Source organism: Carcharodon carcharias, chromosome 19, assembly GCF_017639515.1.
Source record: "Carcharodon carcharias isolate sCarCar2 chromosome 19, sCarCar2.pri, whole genome shotgun sequence".
Lineage (NCBI taxonomy): Eukaryota > Metazoa > Chordata > Chondrichthyes > Lamniformes > Lamnidae > Carcharodon > Carcharodon carcharias.
In genome coordinates, this window is record NC_054485.1 from 17,690,714 (window position 1) to 17,710,799 (window position 20,086).

The 20,086-nt window shown below is 41.9% G+C and overlaps 1 protein-coding gene across 8 annotated transcripts in view; it reads left to right on the top strand.

Moving 5' to 3' along the window:
- Positions 1-2,633: 2,633 nt before the first annotated feature.
- LOC121291913 (homeobox-containing protein 1-like) overlaps positions 2,634-20,086 on the top strand; it is an 87,239-nt gene continuing 69,786 nt past the window's right edge. For 6 of the 8 annotated variants that reach the window (XM_041213572.1, XM_041213575.1, XM_041213576.1 and 3 more), the window contains exon 1: positions 2,650-2,752. The gene's annotated coding sequence lies outside the window, so the exon portion shown is untranslated. Of the gene's footprint in view, positions 2,753-3,066; positions 3,116-20,086 lie in introns of those variants that run through there. The other 2 variants (XM_041213571.1, XM_041213574.1) reach the window with 2 other exon arrangements.

Sequence of the window (20,086 nt, forward strand, 5' to 3'; positions counted from 1 at the left end):
GTTTCTCTGGAAAATATTCAATTTTGAAGTGATTTGGTTAACAGTTTTAAGAATAATAATGAATCAGCGGGACAGTGATCAAAATTCTATTCCACGGTTAACTAGTTTTGGGGATTCAACATTCCCAATAAATTGCTGGCCTTAGTGAACAGAACTTTTGGAATTGGGGTGGAAGTATATTGTCAAGCAGTTCTTCTAAGCCAGGCTGAGCGGATATTAATCTGAATACAATGAACTTTGTCTGCGCACGTACCCAAGACTGGTCAAACAAAACTATGCAAACATAGATTCAGAGACTTGGTTCTATTTATGTACCAGAGTGTACAGAAGCTTTTCAGAGTACACTGTATCCAAGACTGAATGATATCTGCCTTGTTTTTAACGTGGTCAGACAGGGTCCACAATGCTCAGTTATTTGTGCATGGTACCTCATTTTAAATTTTAAAAGCCACCACCTATCCGATTGATGGTGGCAACAATCTGTAAATGAAGACAGTTCAAAACCTTCCAGTGATGCTTTTGAGATGTGTCCCCTAATGAACAAATCTCTCCTCAGATGCAAAGGACTCAACTGAGCCCAACAGATATTATTACCTGAACTAACATATTACCTTTGACTGGAACAAATGGTCCAAACATTAAAAGATGCTCATGCAACTTATTGACTGTTGCTGAAATTTCACAATACCCCACTGCTACCAGGTTTGCTGTCTTTTTTTTGGATGAATACTACTACCAACCACAATAATTAATTCATATTGACCACAAAATGGAAGAAACAGGGATCAATTTTGGAGGAAAGAAGTCTGAGTGGGGACAAAACCAGTAACAGGAAGGAAAATTATAGTATGTAAAATGATCTCTATCACATACTGCCGGCAGGTTTAAGAATGTATTGTTTTATGTGAGAATTATGTAATAGAAGAGAATTCAATCACATAACACCAAAAGAATCATTCTTCTGCCGGGGCAGCTTAGAGTTTAATTTGGCATATCAGTTTAAGTTCCTGTCCTGTATTCACTGATGTTGCTAAGGGAAGGTTGAATCTATATAAGCAACTGATTGTAAATCCTTGGTTCCTACCTTTGGGATTAGGCCTGATTGGGAAAAATGTAGAAAATAACTAGTTTTCTCAGTTTTACTTTATATATTTTTAAGATACTTTCTGTCTGTTGATAGCCATTCTATTGATTCATTTATATTTATAGTACTTGAGAAATGTGGCCTGTGAGATGGTCAGTGGCATGTGTGAGAAGAGCAAGAGACAGTGAGTTTCTTCAATGTGAAGAATACTCACTGAGACACACTGTTTAAATCAGGAATTATAAGCCCTCAAATTATAAATTAGATTTGAATAATGTAACAGAAAGAAAAATAAAGATTGAGAAAGAAAGGTGGGATTAAGAGGGAAAGATAAAAGAGACAGAAAAAGTCTAAAACTTCAACAGTCATAAAACGTTCTGAAGGAATGAGCCCCCATACTTATAAAATGCAATTTTTAGGGCCAGAGAGGTGGGTTTGGCAGTAATTATGAGTAATCATGACAATAAAAATTCACCTACTCTCTAATGCACCAGCCCTAACTTTCCATAAGTGGTGGGTAAGTACAGAAACTTTACACCCTTACATTGATTTCAATGCCGAGTCTACTGTTGAGGTACTGTTATAGTGCAGTCTGTGGAGATGCAGAGTAACTTGGATCACAACTTGCAGATTTCCATGTTTAATTGCTTATGTATGCACTCCGGAAGAAGCTGTGTGATATACTCCATAATAATGGTGATTGCTGTTAGCCTCGACATTATTCTCAATGCAAAATCCAAGCCAATATATTACCAGTCAACCTCCCATGTAATAGACAAGAAATCAAGACCAAGTGTAGCTTTCAAATGAAGCGAGGTCAGAGGATAAGGAATAAATAGAACAGGGGTAGTGGGTGTAATTGAGGCACAATTTAGCAGGCTTCCCATTTTCCACATTTAGAATGAAAACCATCAATGTAAACATGTCACAATGCAATGACACACTCCTGCCAGTGCCAGGGCCGCAGTGCCTCCATGGGAGGGGAAGAGGCAACTGCAGCAATAACAAGTTGGCGTACGCAGTTTCCACTCTAAAGTTGAGCCACCAAAAAAAAAATTTACAATTGACGTAGGATTTCTCACATATTAATAGCTGCGTAAAATGGGTCACATTTAATCCAAAGCGAGAGAGCCTCACTCTCCATGGGTGAGACTTGGCACTTAGGTAAGCGGCTGTCAACCCTCCAGCTGTGAGGATTGAGAGAGAGAGAGAAATAAAAAGATCAAATCCCCAAACGCCAATATTGTTTTTTTTAATATATATATTAAAGCACTTTTTTTCTGGCTGCTGTAAAGGACTGTGTGTAAATCCTGTGTGCGTTAGCAATGGGGGCAGACACAGATCCCCCGCCTTCCCTTCCCTTCCCTCCTCCACACAGGCTGCCCTACCCCTAACCCCTTCCCCCCACAACCCCCACCCGCCGCATTCAGTTCCGGTGGTCGGGAGGGGAGGGGACAGAGAGAGAGAGAGAGAGAGAGAGCGCGAGGGAGGGTGGGGGGGGGGGGGGGTGGATGGGGGGAGGAGGGTGGGAGGTGAGAGGTCAGGGGTGAGAGCTCCTCACAATCTGTCATGGCGAATGATGGAGCAGAGACTTTGGCTCCGGTGTAACTCGGAGCTGCGGCTCTGAAGCGGCGGGGATCGCCGAGCTCCCTCGCAGCCAGGAGGCCGGTGAGTTGGCTGGCCGAGCCGCGGCATTGCGGGGCTGGGAGATTTCTGGCCGCCCTAAGGCGGGAGCTTGCTTGGGGTTATTGAGGATCCACATTGTTTGCAGTGTTTTGGTCGCTAGTTTTCAGGACAACAAATACCTCCTTTATTGAATCGGAAGGCGCGGAGTTTCACCCACAGTTTAAATTTAAACCGACCCCTTTGGTTTAATGTTCGGATGTTTCTTTATTCTACCCCCCCCCCTTCCTCCTCCACCCCCCCCCCCCCCTCCTTCCCTCCCTTCCTTCCTTGTACACAATTGTTTGTGAACTGAACTGTAATAAAACAGTGCGGATCATCATCACCCGGCAGCCTGGATAATTTTCGGTTTGCATTGTTTACAATTTTTCATCCTCTTTTTTTTAAAAAAAAAATTTTAAGATCTGTCCCTTTGGATCGTGTTTTTGTTTATCTTTTTTTCTGAAACTGTGTTCGCCATCAACGATGTAAGAACCAGTGCAAAGTTAAATATCTCGGATATCTGATCTTGTGCCGGATTTTTTTTTGGTGGTGGGGAGCGGGGGTGGGCGATTTTTGTCTTCTGAATTAATTGTACAGCCATTGATTTTCAGCGATGTGCAATAGTTAAGATCAAAATATTGGTCAGATGACAAAACAATTTAGGCGCATCAAGTTCTGCTACATGTCTTGTGTTTATTGGAGTTGGCTCCGTCTTGAGAGGTAACATGTTTAGAGCAAAAATGGATGTTGGGCACGAAACGAATGAGACTTGACTGGAATACAAAATGTTTAATGCAATAACCCTCCCCCCTCCCCACCAAAAAAAAACTCTGGAAACAGTTGTCTGAGAGATGCAATTCTTTAGATCTTGTTTAATATTTGAGTTGCCTAGTTTGGTTGAGCTTTTGTCACCATACTCTATATTACATAAACAATCTGCTGTATCAGACCATTTTCGAAAAATATCAGGAATATGCACTAAAATTAGATCCCAAGTACATTCAAAACATCTTTAAAGAATTTGAAATTATACTGTTTAATATTACTGCATTTAAACAAGATTTCTTTCAATGTTAGTTTACATTGGTTTATATAGTGGCACAGTGGTTTTGTCACTGGGCTGGTAATCCCTAGTGTTATGAACTGAAATCTCATTGTGGCAGCTGGAAAATACAATAATTAAATAAAATCTGCAATGAAAAAGCTAATATCACTAATGGCAGCTATGAAACTGCTGGGTTAATGTAAAACCCATCTGATTCACTAAAATCCTTTAAGTAAGGGATCTGCCATCTTTACCTGGTCTGGCCTACCTGTGACTCCAGACACATAGTAAATATGGTTGAGACACTTAACTGACCTCTGAAATGACCTAGCACTCCACTCAGTTGTGTTCAAGAAGGTACCTCCACCACCATCTCCTCAAGGGCAATGAGGGATGGACAATAAATGCAATTATCGGCAATGCCTACATCCCATGAATGAATTTTTAAAAAACTGATTGTCCACTATTTTATTGGAGGTGGTAATGGAATTTTGTACATATTAGGTATTTATATTCTAATTTTACACTGTCATTAAGAGCTTCAATCCATTTTATTGAGGAGGTGAATTATTTAGTAATTTTTCTCTTTCAGTTTTGTAAGGCTGCTAAAACCCTTTCATTCTTAAACAGGATGAGATTTGAGCAGAGATTTGACAAGAGTATGTTAGAGCTCCAGTGAGCTGGACCAGCCTGTTAATTAAATCGGGTCCCTCCCCGAGTACTCAGAATGAGGCCAGAATTGCAAGACAGTGAAATGTGAGAAAACCGTTCTTCAAACTGCATATATTTGACCAGGAATTCTGTTTCCATGAGCAGTCCAAAAATAATTGGAAAAGCTGGTGATGGGAGTGAAATTTGACTGCGCATTGGCTGACTGAGAAATGATGATGTGGATTCTGGTTGGATAGAAGAGACTAGTGATGAGGTGCTAGAACTTTGTGCTGAATGTCAGCAAACTCCAGGGACTGACAGAGGACAAATTGGGTGTGATGACTAGGTCCATTACCTTCCATGATGAATCTGCTATGGATAGTTAACCAACTGAAAATGAGGAACTAACTGCCCTGAAAGTGATAAGCCAGCCCATTGGAGTGAGGTACTTTCTAAAGTACAAGAACGAAAAGTTGACAGGTGGATCCTTTTCTGTAAGTCTTGCATTTCCTGTGGCAAGTTACAGAGAAAAAAGATGTCTGGGTCAGGTCACTGGAGTGGCCTTGACACAGGAACTATTTGTGTCAAGGAGAGGGAGAAGACAAGTAAAAGATGATGTACAAGAATAAATAATCATTAATCAACAACTTCAGGGTGTCATCTATAACTTCTGCTTAAAGAGCTTTAACTTTTGATTTTGAATGCAAGTACTGTAGTTGGAGCAGAATCCTGGAAAAACAAATTGTGCTGGTGTCATTTTCCGGAGTGATGTTCATAGTCATATCAGAAAAAAAAACAGCTGCAGGAGAGCCAATTGGTATTTTACAGGAAATATAATGAAGATCAATTGAGTGTATGTTTTGGCATGAATTGTTACTATGATAAGAAAACTGGTAACACCCTGGAATTCACTCTTTAAACTTCTTTACTTCTCTTTCAGTCCTCCTCTAAGGTGCTCCTTAAAATCTATCTCTTTGGCCAAGCTTTGGTAACTTGTCCCATTTTTTCCATATACTGATTAGTGTCCAATTTTGCTTGATAATCACTCCTGTGAAGTGTCTAGGGACATTTTACTCAGTTGAAGGCAACATATAAATGCAAGTTATTGTTATATAAAAACAACTGTGTTTGAGAGGCCAAAGACAGATGCTGTATTTGGTGCAAACTGAAACTGAAAAGAAAAGAGATTAGTTTGTGTGTATTGTTTCAAAGTGTGGATAAGCTAAAGATGATTATATGATCAATTGCTTTGCTCCCTCAATTATATGTTTAACATTTATTTGTAGTCCCACGGTTGAGATGATAAAAAATAAATAAGCTAAGAGGAATAGACTTAGGACCAAAGTTTCTGCATGCAGAAAGTTCCTGGTCTTTACCTTCCGTTCAGAGCTAGCATGGAGCAGAGATTAGGGAAAAGGGGAAGGAGGTACAGAGAATGACTGTTGTTGTGAACGGTATTGGAAAGGAAATGCTTAATGTCAGAAAACCTTTAAAAAAAAAGTTAAGGGAATACATCCAGCCAACAGTCAGGAGTCCTGTACAGTTGCATGTGATGCAGGGAATTCTATCTAGTATGATTTTATTCAGCTGTGGTTCAGTTGATAGCCCTCTCGCCTTGGAGTCACATGGCTGCAGGTTCAAGTCCCACTCGAGGACTTGAGCATAAAAATCAAGGCTGATACTTCTGTGCAGTACTGAGGGAGTGCTGCACGTTGGAGGTATCGTCTTTTGGGTGACACATTAAACCAAGGCTGTGTCTTTCCTTGCAGGTGGACATAAAAGATCCCGTGTCATTATTTTGAAGAAGAGCAGAGGAGTTATCCTGGTGTCTTAGCCAATATTATCCCTCAATCAACTTCAACAAAAAACAGATTACTGGGTCATTACTAACTGCTGTTTGTGGGAGTTTGCTATGCACAAATTTGGCTGCCCCATTTTATACATTACAACAGTGACCATACTTCAAAAGTACTTTATGGTTGTAGAGTGCTTTGAGATATCAGGTGATCATGAAAAGCACTGTAAAAAAGCAAGGCTTTTTTATTGTAGTTTAGAGAAAGTAGGATATTTTTTGGTCCCAATAATATTTAAAGGGATGAGCCACTTAAGTAGCTGCATTGGTGCAGAACATTCTTAAGAGCTTTTGGAAAAGTTGAAGAGACATTTCAATCTATCAGCATCCTTTGTCAAGACTGAAGGGGAGAGAGATAAATGTCAAGGAAAAATGTATGTAAAAAAAACAATTATGGACTGATAATACAGAGTTTACAGACAAATGATGTAGCAGCCAAGCACCAGATGCACTTTTTGCTGGCTGGTGAAGTAAAGTGGTATTGAATGAGGTGGTGGAAAGAAAGTTGACTTTGTTTTCCATTATAAGACATCCATCCTGTAGAACAGCAATGTGGTATGCCTGGAGCATTATAGGCAAAGTTGTGGCTGCAGCTGAGGGTTTACTGCAACTGTTAGTGGTGCTTGTTAGCTCTGCTTCAGGTTGCCTACTGACCTGAACAATGCAAAGAAGAGTTCTCCCAGTGATCCGGTCACCATTCATCCCTCAAGCAGCACCACAAACAGATTTTTTGATCCTTATCTCATTGCTGTTTGTGGACGCTTACTGTGTGCGAATCGGCAGCCTTGGTTGTTTTCTTACAATAGCTGCTGTGAAGCATTTGGAATTTCCTGAAGTCATGGGAAGGCGCTATATATATATATATATATATATATATATATATATATATATATATATAAAAGTTCTTTATATCTGGAGTCTGTGAAGAGAGTTGTTGCAAATGGATGTGCCTGGATATGTAGATTTGATTTGTGATTTTTTAAAAAATTCGCTCTTGGGATGTGGGCGTTGCTGGCTAAACCAGCATTTATTGCCCATCTCTAATTGCCCTTGTTTAGAGGGCATTTAAGAGTTAACCACATTGCTGTGGGTCTGGAATCACATGTAAGGACGACAGTTTTCTTCCCTAAAGGGGCATTAGTGAACCAGTTGGGTTTTTATGACAATTGGCAATGGTTTCATTGTCATCATTAGACTTTTAGTTGCAGAATTTTTTTTTGTTGAATTCAAATTCCACCATCTTCAAATCTGGGTCCCCAGAGCATTACCCTGGGTCTCTGGATTACCACTACGCCACCACCTCCCCTGAGGTATGGCCATCAAGCATTGTTGGCTTTAGATCTCCCTAGCAAGTCTTCATTATCCAGTAGCACCTGAAAGTATGAAATACTATGATTGGAATGCTTTTACAGAACTAAGAGCCATTCGGGTTAATTAAAGCTTCACAGGTTGCATTCATGACATTAGGTCTACTGGCATGCCCTCTCTTTGGGCATGCTCAGCTCCCTAATAAAGAGAAGTATTTGCACACCTCTGTGTGTCCTCATGGAGGGGGACCTGTGTCAGGGTACTGATGAGTGAGTGCAGAATGCTCTTAATGCAACCGGACCTACCTGGCTTATTTCCATTGCCTTTCCTCTTCTTCCTACAAAATGCACAAGCACAAGTACAGGGTGAGTCCTGCTGTAACAGTTCTGTGACTCAGTGAAAACCATTGTACCGCTATTGGCATTGCAAAACAATGGCTGTGCCACACCATTCACCACAAAAGACTTCTGACAAACTAATAGGGCTTGTTTGAAAATGTTGCTGAAATATTCAAGCCAGGCTTTTAATCCACCTCCGTGCCTACAAATCTAGATCCCCAATTTAAATAGTAGGAACATGTATTTCTGAATGCCAGAGAATTGCTTCTGCTGTTGAATTATACAATTAATGGGAACTTCATCATTACTGAGGTGAAGCTTCTATTAAATATATGACAGGAAATGCACAGAAATGTGCCAAATGGTCAAAAGTCCTGAATAACTTTGTCCCTTTTTTCCAATCAGTTACACTCAAAAATTGAGATAACCAATTGGCAAAATTATTTTGGTATACTTTGTTCCATGACAGCCAGATATTTTCTAACTATTATTATATCTTGGAACATCTTGTATATCATTCACAATTAAAATCCAGAATAGAGATAGTGGCATTCATACCTTGCTTGAGAATGTTTATCTTTGGCTTTTCTGCATTTCTTCTCTACTTTTAAAAGTGTTAATTTTTTTTTAACTGGCGCAGAAGTAGCTTAGATGCTTACAGGGTAAACAATTGAAGTGTTGTGCCTCTTTTTTTGCCTCTCTCAGGAGATTACATGGCTGCAGGGGATCAGAGTGGGGGTGGGGAGTGGGTAGTTGGGGGATGGATGGAATAGAGTAAGGAAATATTCAGTTGTGATGATCCAGCCATTATGACTGCAGGGCAGGCTTGATGGACCAGCTGGCCTTATATTCCTCTCAATTTTGTAAGTCATTAGAACTCCAGGATTAAGCATCCAGATTCTTAAACAATTCTGGTTTCATACCATACACAATTTTTGTAATTGTGCTCATATTTTCTGATCTTGGTTATACCACAGATTTGCATATTTCAGTTTTATTGCAAACTTTTGGTATATGTTTCTGTTTCCATCTGTCTTCACAGCTAAATTTAATGGTTCAGATTTGTATCTTCCGGTATGATCAGGTATGGCTCACAAACCAAGAAAGTTGGACTGTGATTGTGATAGCAAATAATGCAGTGCACAATCTGGGGATAGTGTAAAAGGCCAGGTAGTGCAATATGTTAGTTTCTCATTATACAGTACATAAATTATAAAGTAATTTTGAGTAACATCGTGATGGATTTCAAAGTACACTGTACTTTTTCTGAAAATACATATAAAACCAGATTGCAGTATATGGGAAAAAAATAGAGCTTAGCTAATTTTTTTAATTAATCCATGGGATGTGGGCATCACTGGTTAGGCCAGCATTTATTGCCCATCCCTAGTTGCCCTTGAGAAGATAGTGGTGAGCTGCCTTCTTGAAGCACTGCAGTCCCTGTGGTGTAGGTATACCCACAGTGCTATTAGGAAGGGAATTCTAGGATTTTGACCCAACGACAGTGAAGGAATGACGATATATTTCCAAGTCAGGATGGTGAGTGACTTGGAGGGGAACTTGCAGGTGGTGGTGCTCCCATCTATCTGTTGCCCTTGTCCTTCTAGATGGTAGTGGTCATGGGTTTGGAAGCTGCTGTCAAAGGAGCTTTGGTGAATTCCTGCAGTGCATCTTGTAGATGGTACAAACTGCTGCTACTGTGCAATTAAACCGATGCGTAACAGCCACATTTTAGGCCTTATTAGGTGCCATCCCATTGCAGATTGAAATGTGATATTTTAATGTATTGTTGGGCTATGTCGCGGAAAACGGAGTGAACCCTCAGACCCAGGAGGTTTGTCTTGAAAGTCTTTATTAAATCGTGATATCACGGAGAGCCCAGTTGCATACAATGGAGCGATCTGGCACTCTGAGAAGCACTAGAGTACACACATAGTTATAACAAAAAAAGCACATGACAGAGATTAGGCAGTTTCAATGGTTAAAGATTAGGTAGTTTCAATGGTTAGAGATTAGGCAGTTTCAATGGTTAAAGATTAGGTAGTTTCAATGGTTAGAGATTAGGCAGTTTCAATGGTTGCTTAACCCTCACTAATTATTAACATGGTATGGTGCCATATCTTGGGCATGCACACAATAGTTCTTTCTTAGTTTACAACCATATCTGACATCTGGCACCTATTAGTCTGGGAAGGTAGCTGATAGCGCGACTAGTCTATTAGTTTATGTGCTGGTTGCCTGACTGCTCAAGGACACTCTGTAGTAATTTCATTATACATGTATTTTATTCTTCCACAGTCCCTCCTTGTTAATCTTTTAGATTAACACCAGTGAGGAATAGTATCTTCATCATCATACGGTGGTTCATAACCATAAGGAAAAGGCTGGTCCCTGGCGGCGTAAACTTTCTCTCCCCACCAGTGGGCTTCGCTGGGGCCAGTGCACATCATTTGGGGAATAATTGGGGCACCACCTAATCCAGTAGAGACACCGTTGATAATCTGGGAGCAGCAAATCTGCAAAGCAACACATGCACAACACCCTATAACACATGCTACGACCAACTCAATTAAAACGTGTAACAACCAACTTCCTCAACCGGAGAACTAACCTAATATTACAGACCACCAAGAATCTTTTTTATAAAAATTACTCAAACTTTCCCCAACCTTTTTTATTTCTTGTACTTTGTCCATGACATGCGGTCCCAAGTCAGTAATATTTTCAGAGCCATCGGGTACATAATTGCAGCACTCTGAGCCTATCATAGCACAAATGCAGCCTTTTTCAGCTAGAAGGAAGTCAAGGACCATCCTGTTTTGTAATGCGGTTAGGCGTAGTGCTATCATTTCAGTGGTACTAGCTGAAATCTGCTTCTGTGTCTCAACCAGAGCATCAGCCGTTGAATTAACGACTTTTTCAAGTGCAGCTGCCAGGTTGATAATTTCACGGGAATTACGAGCAGTTTCATAAGGGGGCAAAGCAATCATCCAGAATCGTTCAGATTCCGAGATGCCACGGTGATGTAGACGGCGATGCGGGTGAATATCTGATTTACCTATATGGCGAAGATGGGGATTCAAGTATGCTAGGTAGCAACAGCCACTTCAGGTGGGAGTGGTTCCGTTCTTTTTCGAATTTCCTACAGGCATATTAAAGAGGATAGTTGAGGCATCCCAGGCAACCAGGGGTAAGCTTTATCTCCACAAACCCAGTATGTACCATTGAGGGGGTTTGGTGGATGTTCGGTACTACCAGTACCAGCGGGCTTTCGGATAGATAGGCCAAAGAGGTATGATACCGTAATATGACAGGAACTTCGTCCCAAATCGTAAGTGCTGAGCGTAAGGTTGGAACACCAACAGGTGGCATTTACCGGCTCATGCGGCGGTCTGATTCTAATCCCATGTTCTGTGTAGTTCCACCCATTGGCAGGTGGAGAGCGACGGAACCAACCCCTAAACATATTGCGCTGCAGTGTTACAATATTAAAACTTCGAACGTCAGCGTATTCAGTGGCATTTAGAGGAACAGCACACCAATGACCTGTCTCACCCCATGTTGGGGAGTCTGAGCGCATATCCAACAGGCACCCTGTCCTACCTGTCTAGCGTAGGTGCGGCATAGAGACAAAAAAGTGTTTGGGTGAGGGTCCCTTGGGTATACCCCACGGAATATAACAAGGAGCAGTATCCAATACATAATACAAGTTAGATCACTTGGTAACAGCTGCTATATTATCGCCGGACAATATTTTTTACAGCTGGTGCGTGGACCCAGTCTTCCTTGCTTTTAACCTTCAAGGCCATCATAGTTGTTGGCAGCACAAGGTAGGGTCCTTTCCACCTTTTATCGAGCCCTGGTTATCATTTTCATACGTTTTTCCGTTTTCTTGCCCATCTTCAAAGTTCCTGATTTGGGCTCTGGCTTTGGTTTGTTTTTGGAACCCCGTGGAACCGGGGAGGCGGCAGATGCCGCTCTGCTGCTAAGACTTCCCATTATATCTAGAAAGGAAACACAATTAACAGCGCAGCGCATTTTCCCTACCTATGCGCTCACCGGTGTTTAAGAGTTCCTTAACAAGTGCTCCGATGCTTTGGGTCTCTTAAGTCTCTTTGGTCGGTAGCTACCCTTTTACTCACAGTCCCCCTTTCAGCTGGGGCGCTAATTCACTGCAATCCCCCTTTCAGCTAGGATGTAATCCGTACTCTCCCTAACTTAGGAGAGTTGTTCCTCCCTTTCTCCGCGAGGGTTCTTTCTCGGAGATCCAACGGTCCAGGATTTCAAATACCTCTCCAACTTAGGAGGCTACTGGACTTCAGTCAGATCCCACCTTCGTTGCCAATTTGTCATGGAAAACAGAGTGAACACTTGGACCCAGGAGGTTTGTCTTGGAAGTCTTTATTAAATCGTGATATCACGGTGAGCCCAGTCGCATACAATGGAGCGATCCGGCACTCTGAGAAGCATTAGAGTACACACATAGTTATAGCAAAAAAGTACGTGATAGAGATTAGGCAGTTTCAACGGTTAGAGATTAGGCAGTTTCAACGGTTAGAGATTAGGCAGTTTCAATGGTTAGAGATTAGGCAGTTTCAATGGTTAGAGATTAGGTAGTTTCGATGGTTGCTTAACCCTCACTAATTATTAACATGGTATGGTGACATATCTTGGGCATACACACAATAGTTCTTTCTTAGTTTACAACCATATCTGACATCTGGCACTCATTAGTCTGGGAAGGTAGCTGATAGCGCGACTAGTCTATTAGTTTACGTGCTGGTTGCCTGACTGCTCAAGGACACTTTTAGATTAACACCAGTGAAGAATAGTATCTTCATCATCATACGGGGGTTAACAACCATAAGGAAAAGGCCGGTCCCTTTCTCTCCCCAACAGTGGGCTTCACTAGGGCCAGTGCGCATCATTTGGGGAATAATTGGGGCACCACCTAATCCAGCAGAGACACCATTGATAATCTGGGAGCAGCAAATCCGCAAAGCAACACATGCACAACACCCTATAACACATGCTACGACCAAACCAATTAAAATGTATAGCAACCAACTTCCTCAACCGGAGAACCAACCTAATATTACAGACAGCCAAGAATCTTTTTTTATGAAAATTACTCAAACTTTCCCCAACCTTTTTTATTTCTTGTACTTTGTCCACGACATGCGGTCCCAAGTCAGTAATATTTTCAGAGCCATCGGGTACATAAGTGCAGCACTCTGAGCCTATCATAGCACAAGCGCCGCCTTTTTCAGCTAGAAGGAAGTCAAGGACCATCCTGTTTTGTAATGCGGTTAGGCGTAGTGCTATCATTTCAGTGGTACTAGCTGAAATCTGCTTCTGTGTCTCAACCAGAGCATCAGCCGTTGAATTAGCGACTTTTTCAAGTGCAGCTGCCAGGTTGATAATTTCACGGGAATTACGAGCAGTTCCATAAGGGGGCAAAGCAATCATGCAGAATCGTTCAGATTCCGAGATGCCACGGCGATGTAGACTGCGATATGGGTGAATATCTGATTTACCTATATGGCGAAGATGGGGATTCAAGTATGCTAGGTAGCAACAGCCACTCCAGGTGGGTGTGGTTCGTTCTTTTTCGAATTTCCTACAGGCACATTAAAGAAAGAGGATAGTTGAGACATCCCAGGCAACCAGGGGTAAGCTTTATCTCCACAAACCCAGTATGTACCATTGAGGGGGTTTGGTGGATGTTCGGTACTACCAGTACCGGCGGGCTTTCGGATAGATAGGCCAAAGAGGTATGATACTGTAATATGACAGGAGCTTCTTCCCAAATCGTAAGTACTGAGTGTAAGGTTGGAACACCAACAGGTGGCATTTACCTTGCGGCGGTCTGATTCTAATGTTCTGTATAGTTCCACCCATTGGCTGGTGGAGAGCGACGGAACCAACCCCTAAACATATTGCGCTGCAGTGTTACAATATTAAAAGTTCAAACGTCAGCATACTCAGTGTCATTTAGAGGAACAGCATGCCAATGACTCGTCTCACCCCCATGTTGGGGAGTCTGAGCGCATATCCAACAGGCACCCTGTCCTACCTGTCCAGCGTAGGTGCGGCATAGAGACAAAAAGGTGTTTGGGTGAGGGTCCCTTGGGTATGCCCCACGGAATATAACAAGGAGCAGTATCCAATACATAATACAAGTTAGATCACTTGGTAACAGCTGCTATATTATTGCCGGACAATGTTTTTTACAGCAGGTGCGTGGACCCATTCTTCCTTCCCTTTAACCTTCAAGGCCATCCGAGTTGTTGGCAGCACAAGGTAGGGTCCTTTCCACCTTTTGTCGAGCCCTGGTTACCGTTTTCATACATTTTTCCATTTTCTTGCTCATCTTCACAGTTCCTGATCTGGGCTCTGGCTTTGGTTTGTTTTTGGAACCCCGTGGAACCGGGGAGGCGGCAGATGCCGCTCTGCTGCTAAGACTTCCCATTATATCTAGAAAGGAAACACAATTAACAGCGCAGCGCATTTTCCCTACCTATGCGCTCACCGGTGTTTAAGAGTTCCTTAACAAGTGCTCCGATGCTTTGGGTCTCTTAAGTCTCTTTGGTCGGTAGCTACCCTTTTACTCACAGTCCCCCTTTCAGCTGGGGCGCTAATTCACTGCAATTCCCCTTTCAGCTAGGATGTAATCCGTACTCTCCCTAACTTAGGAGAGTTGTTCCTCCCTTTCTCCGCGAGGGTTCTTTATTTAACAGAATACAGCAGCTAGTGCCATAAGAAGGGGCCATGGATCGTCTTCCCCTGACAATCCAGCGCTGTGAAGAAGCAGTCCCATTTCAGGTATACTCTGCAAATCGGGAGAAGCTGGGGTCAGAAGTTCCGGCCAGAAATGCGGAGCTCCGGCGCGGCGCAGAAAAGCAGGAGCGGCAATCCAATGGTGGTTGCTGCTCTTCGGAAGGTTCAGGCCATAGTCTTTAATCTCTTCAGCATGAGATTGGGCAAATTTTAAACGTTATTATACAACTGTGGGACAACAGATGCTAATGATTAAATAAGCTGAGGAATTCGCCAACATAAAGCCTACTTTAACCAATGAAACATGAGAAAAAAATTAAGTATTTTGATTACTGATGTCCGCTCAGCTTTCCTGAGGTAACTTTCTCTAGGCAGGTGCTGTCATATTTAGAAAAATTGACCAGAGGAAATGGCTAAAAATCAGAAGGGTCCTGCATCAATGGAATGAGAAGATCTGGGTTAATCCCACAATCTCCTGTGTGAAAGTTTCAGTGGAGGCAAAATGGTTTCCCCTTAGCGTAAAAGAAAAGCCAGACTTTCTCAACATCTTATATTTGGTTATAGACCTGAACTAGAATGACCTTGGGAAGCAGTATCATGTTTAGGACCCGTACCTCAGAATGAAAAAAAAAATAAAATCATTATGTGCAACATGAAGTATGAACATTAGACCTGGCATTTTTACAATAACAACTTGCATTTATGTAACACCTTCAACATAATAAGCCACTTCACAGGAGTGATATGAGAGAAAATTTGACCTTGGGCTACATATGGAGATATTAGGTAACCATAAGCTTGGTTAAAGAGGTAGGATTTAATGAGTATTTTAAAGGAGGAGAGAGAGAAACTGGGAGGTTTAAGGAGGGGGTTTCAGAGCTTCACTCAAAGACAGCTGAGGCCACAGCCACCAATGGAGGGGCAAAGGAAACCAAAGATGCACAAGGCTAGAATTGGAGAAATGCAGAGTTGTCAGAGGCTAGTAGGGCTGGAGGAGGCTACAAAGATACAAAGAGAGGGATTTGAACAGAACAATGAGAGCTTTAAAAATTGAGGGGCTGCTGGATTGGGAAACAGTGCACATCAGTCAGCAAGCACAGAGGTGATAGGTCTTGGTGCAAGTCCGAATATCGGCTAAAGAGTTTTGAATGAATTCAAATTTATGAAAGACGTAAGATGGGAGGCTGGCCAGGAGAGCTTTGGAATAGTTAAGTCTGAAGGTAACAAAAGTATGGCTGAGGGTTTCAGCAGCAGATGGGTTGAGTTAGGTGGAAGTGACAAGCAATGATATGGAGTGAAAGTAGAATGTCTTGGTGATGAAGAGGTTATGAGATCAGATCAGGGTTGAATAGGATGTCAATGTTGTGAACAATCTAGTGCAGCATCAGAAAATGAACTGACCTACTTACTGCATATAAACCCTTGTATGCAGATGATTTTAGGAACTACATTCTAGTAAAATGTATTTCAATAGGTACATAAGGAACCCAGTTTGAACTTGTTAGTAAGTTTACCACTATATAAATATGTATTTCATTATCTGAAACGCAGTCCAAACCTTAATTCTTAATCTTAACCCTTGCAGAAAAGTTCTGTGCTGTTTCATTACAATGGAAACACAAAAACTCACAGAACTTAAAATAATTGTTTTTGTGGTAAATTTTGGTCTAATAGTCTCATAAAACTGCAAACTGATTGATAGAAATTATGAATTGGTATTGAGAGACTGATGAAGCATGGTGCATTACACTGAAGGTGTTTGTGGTTTGAGATTTTCTGACTTTTAAGTAATTGCATTGCAATTTATAATGGAATTGTTTTTAGAAAATCTAAGAACAGAACACTCAGCAAATGTTTAACTTACACCTCCAACAGCTGCTAAAAGTACCAGCAGCGGTGCACTATCACAGGAAAACAGGAAATCCACTAGTTACTTGCTACAATATTGTACTGAATAAATTTGGATATAACTGATATCACAGTTTGCTGTGGAACCCTTTAATCAAAGCCAAGCTTCATTGGGATACTGTTAATAGATGGTACATTTACTGTTTAGTAAAATACCAAAGCAGTTTCATTCTTGATGAACTTTAACGTATGGGTATATTCATGAAAATAGTCAAGGTCGCCACAGTGAAAATATTGCACCAAGTACAGGGGATGCCTGACCATGATCTGCAAACATCACCTCTAAAATGCAATACGCTTAAAAAAATTCCAACATCCAGCCCATCTGTGAGTGTCCCTTGTGATTAGGTGCTGTAACTGCCAACTTCACAAAGGGCAAGTGGCTCTATCTTGGGGCAGGTTAGAGGACAGGAGGCAATGGAAAAAATAACATTGTTTTAATTCACTTACAGGCTATTTCTGATGGATGGGTCTTCATGCAAAGGAGTAAAAATGAGGATGCTAAAAAATAATCACTAACAAGAAGTTTATTTATCCAAAAGTCTTTGATTCTAAGAAATACAAGTTAAGCCATCAATCTCCCTCCACTTGATGCTAACTTTAACTAGGATGCAGTTCCATGGGTATGAATAGTCTTCTGGTACTTTGACCAATTAGCCTATTTTCATGTGTAAGTCTACAAGCTATTCAATCATGGCGAAGACCAATGATGTCCTCACTAGCCATCCACATAGTGCACCATGCAACAATGTCACTGGATAGTGACCGGAAGTGGGAACCATACTACCTTAGGATGGCACAGCACAGAACCCCTTGCCAATGTTTTTTGGTTTTGTTTACCCTGCAGCTCAGAACTGCATTTGTATTTTTGACTGCAAGCAGTTGAGCTGATTTGATTATATCCATTTGCTTTAGGGCACAATAGCAGGAACAACTTTCCCAAAATATACAACTGAAGAGAACAGAATACTTAGTACAAAAACTTTCAGTTTATGAAATCCAGAGGCTGTCTCTTAGATCTGACATCATAAGGCAACCCCATGTTAAACAAATAAAGTTCATGAACAAAGGAGGATGGTGACATAGTGGTAATGTTACTGGACTAGTAATCCAGAGGCTCTGACTAATGATCTGGGGAAGCGAGTTCAAATCCCACCACCATGGCAGGTGGTGTAATTTAAATTCAATTAATGAATAAATCTGGAATTAAAAGCTAGTCTCAGTAATGGGGGCTGTGAAACTACCGGATTGCTGTAGCAACTCATCTGGTTCCCTAATGTCCTTTAGGGAAATCTGTTGTCCTTATCCGGCCTGGCAGATCCTCAGCAATCTGGTTGACTCATAACTGCTCTCTGAAGTAGCCCAGCAAGTCACTCAGTTGTACCAAATGGCGAAAGAAAAGTTAAAAAGGAATACCGTGGGTGTACCTACACCAGGCGGACTGCAGTGGTTCAAGAAGATGGTCCACCACCATCTCAAGGGCAGTTAGGGATGGGTAGCAAATGCTGGCCTTGCCAGCGACATTCACACCCCATGGAAAAATAAAGAAAAAATTTCCACCCTACAACGTAAATGGGATGAATCTGATTTGAAACTCACTTTCAAGAAAGGTGTAATCAGTATCTTGACCTGAATCAGAATCAGCCTGACATATAGTTATATTGTTATTACAAATGGTCATCATTTCTAATGGAAAACAAAAGGTCAGTTATATACTGGAACAAGGAACTTCCCTGACAAATCTTAGATTCAATCCAATTTCAAAAACATGATTGTCTCTGAAAATATTTTACATTTTGAGGGACTAATAGTGGTGTAGCCTCTCCATACACATTACAGCAATTTTTATCTGCCATCATCTAAGAAATTGCTTGCTCAGTAATGTCAATTTTTCTGGAATTAAAAGGGAGAATAGAGTTTATTACAATAATGAAAATGTGGTGAGACTGTGATTTATAAATTAGGCTTTTCTAACACACAATCTCTGCTGAGTACTACTACTAGAGGGAATTTGTTGAATGAGGGAATTTTAAGTGTTGATCTCTTTCTAAAATGTAGTTAAATTTAGCATTTAGTTTAACATTAACCTTAACTTGTTTATTTCACGGTGTTAGTGATAAACAAGTTGCTTGCTAGTGTCAGCTGCACATTTAGTTAATTAGGTAACTAGTTAGAACTGGTAATTACTGTCAGCGAGGACTGGTGGTGTCCTTGGCTAAACCATCTTCAGCTGATTGGGATGAAAGGTCTGAGAGGCAGTGCTGTCATCCTCAATTGGACAGTGTTCCTGACAGCAACCTCTTAATTAGCCATCACTGGTAAAATCACCTCAGGATCTCGCCATCCGCCTGCTCAGTCTTGGGACCCTCTTTCATTCCTGGCAATGCATCTTCCTTGGCATAAAATACAGCAATATTACTCTAGGGGTGGTATTTTATGGCGAGTTTGGGGGTAGGGAAGACATTTAGTCGGGCAGGATGGTGGCAGGTGGGGAACCTGCCACCTTCCCTCCTCCACCTGAGTTAAGTTCATGGTGGGAAGGCCTGTGGACGGCACCATCGCCAGTTGAGGCCCTTAATGAGAGATTAATGCCTAATTAAGTGCCTCTTCCTGCCACGACAGGCAGGCCTGTCACTACACGGGGAGCACGCCGTGCAAATCGGTGCTGGCTGCTTGCAGGCTCCCGGGATGGGGCGTCCTGCGTTCAAAGGCACTCAATCCCTGATCGAGGGACCCGGCAGTGGGTAGGGGCACCCTGCTGAGAGTTACCTCCTCTGCCCCCATCGCCACAATGACCCCACTCCCTGAAACTCCTCTTGCCATCACTTACTGTGCAATCCTGGGCCTCTGGTGAGTGCCGTTCCGCCAACGGCCACCGCCTCACAGCTGGTGCTGAGAGCAAAAGAGCTGTTGGACTCTGATTGGCCAGCAGCTCTCAGTGGGTTGGATTCCCTCCCTAAGATTCTGATCTTGTGGAAGATCTGCCAGTGACCTCTCAACTGCTTGATTGGCATGTACTATCAATAGGCCATTCAACAACTTGTGAATGTGGAACTGAGCCACAGACTATGCAACATCTCCTGCAATGCTTATCGCTAGAGGAACCCTGCACTGTTGCCCTTCTTTCTGAATTCAACAACAAGGCGCAAAAATGTGTCCAGTTCTGGCTGGGGCATGTATAGACTGTCCGTGGACATGATAAGAAAAGGTCCCAGAAGAGATAGCATGGGTCTCTCACCAGCTCTCCAGCCAGCAGCTGAGACTCCCGTTGCCTCCATAAAATTCTCACTTGGTAAGAGTATGGAGCAAAGGCTCATAAATGGAGTTGAGGTACAGATCAGCCATGATCTAATTCTGAATGGTGGAATGGCCTTGAAGGGATGAATGGCCTGCTCCTGTTCCTATTTTCCCAACATTAAATGTTGTTCCTTTTCCTCATGTTCAAGTGAGAAAAA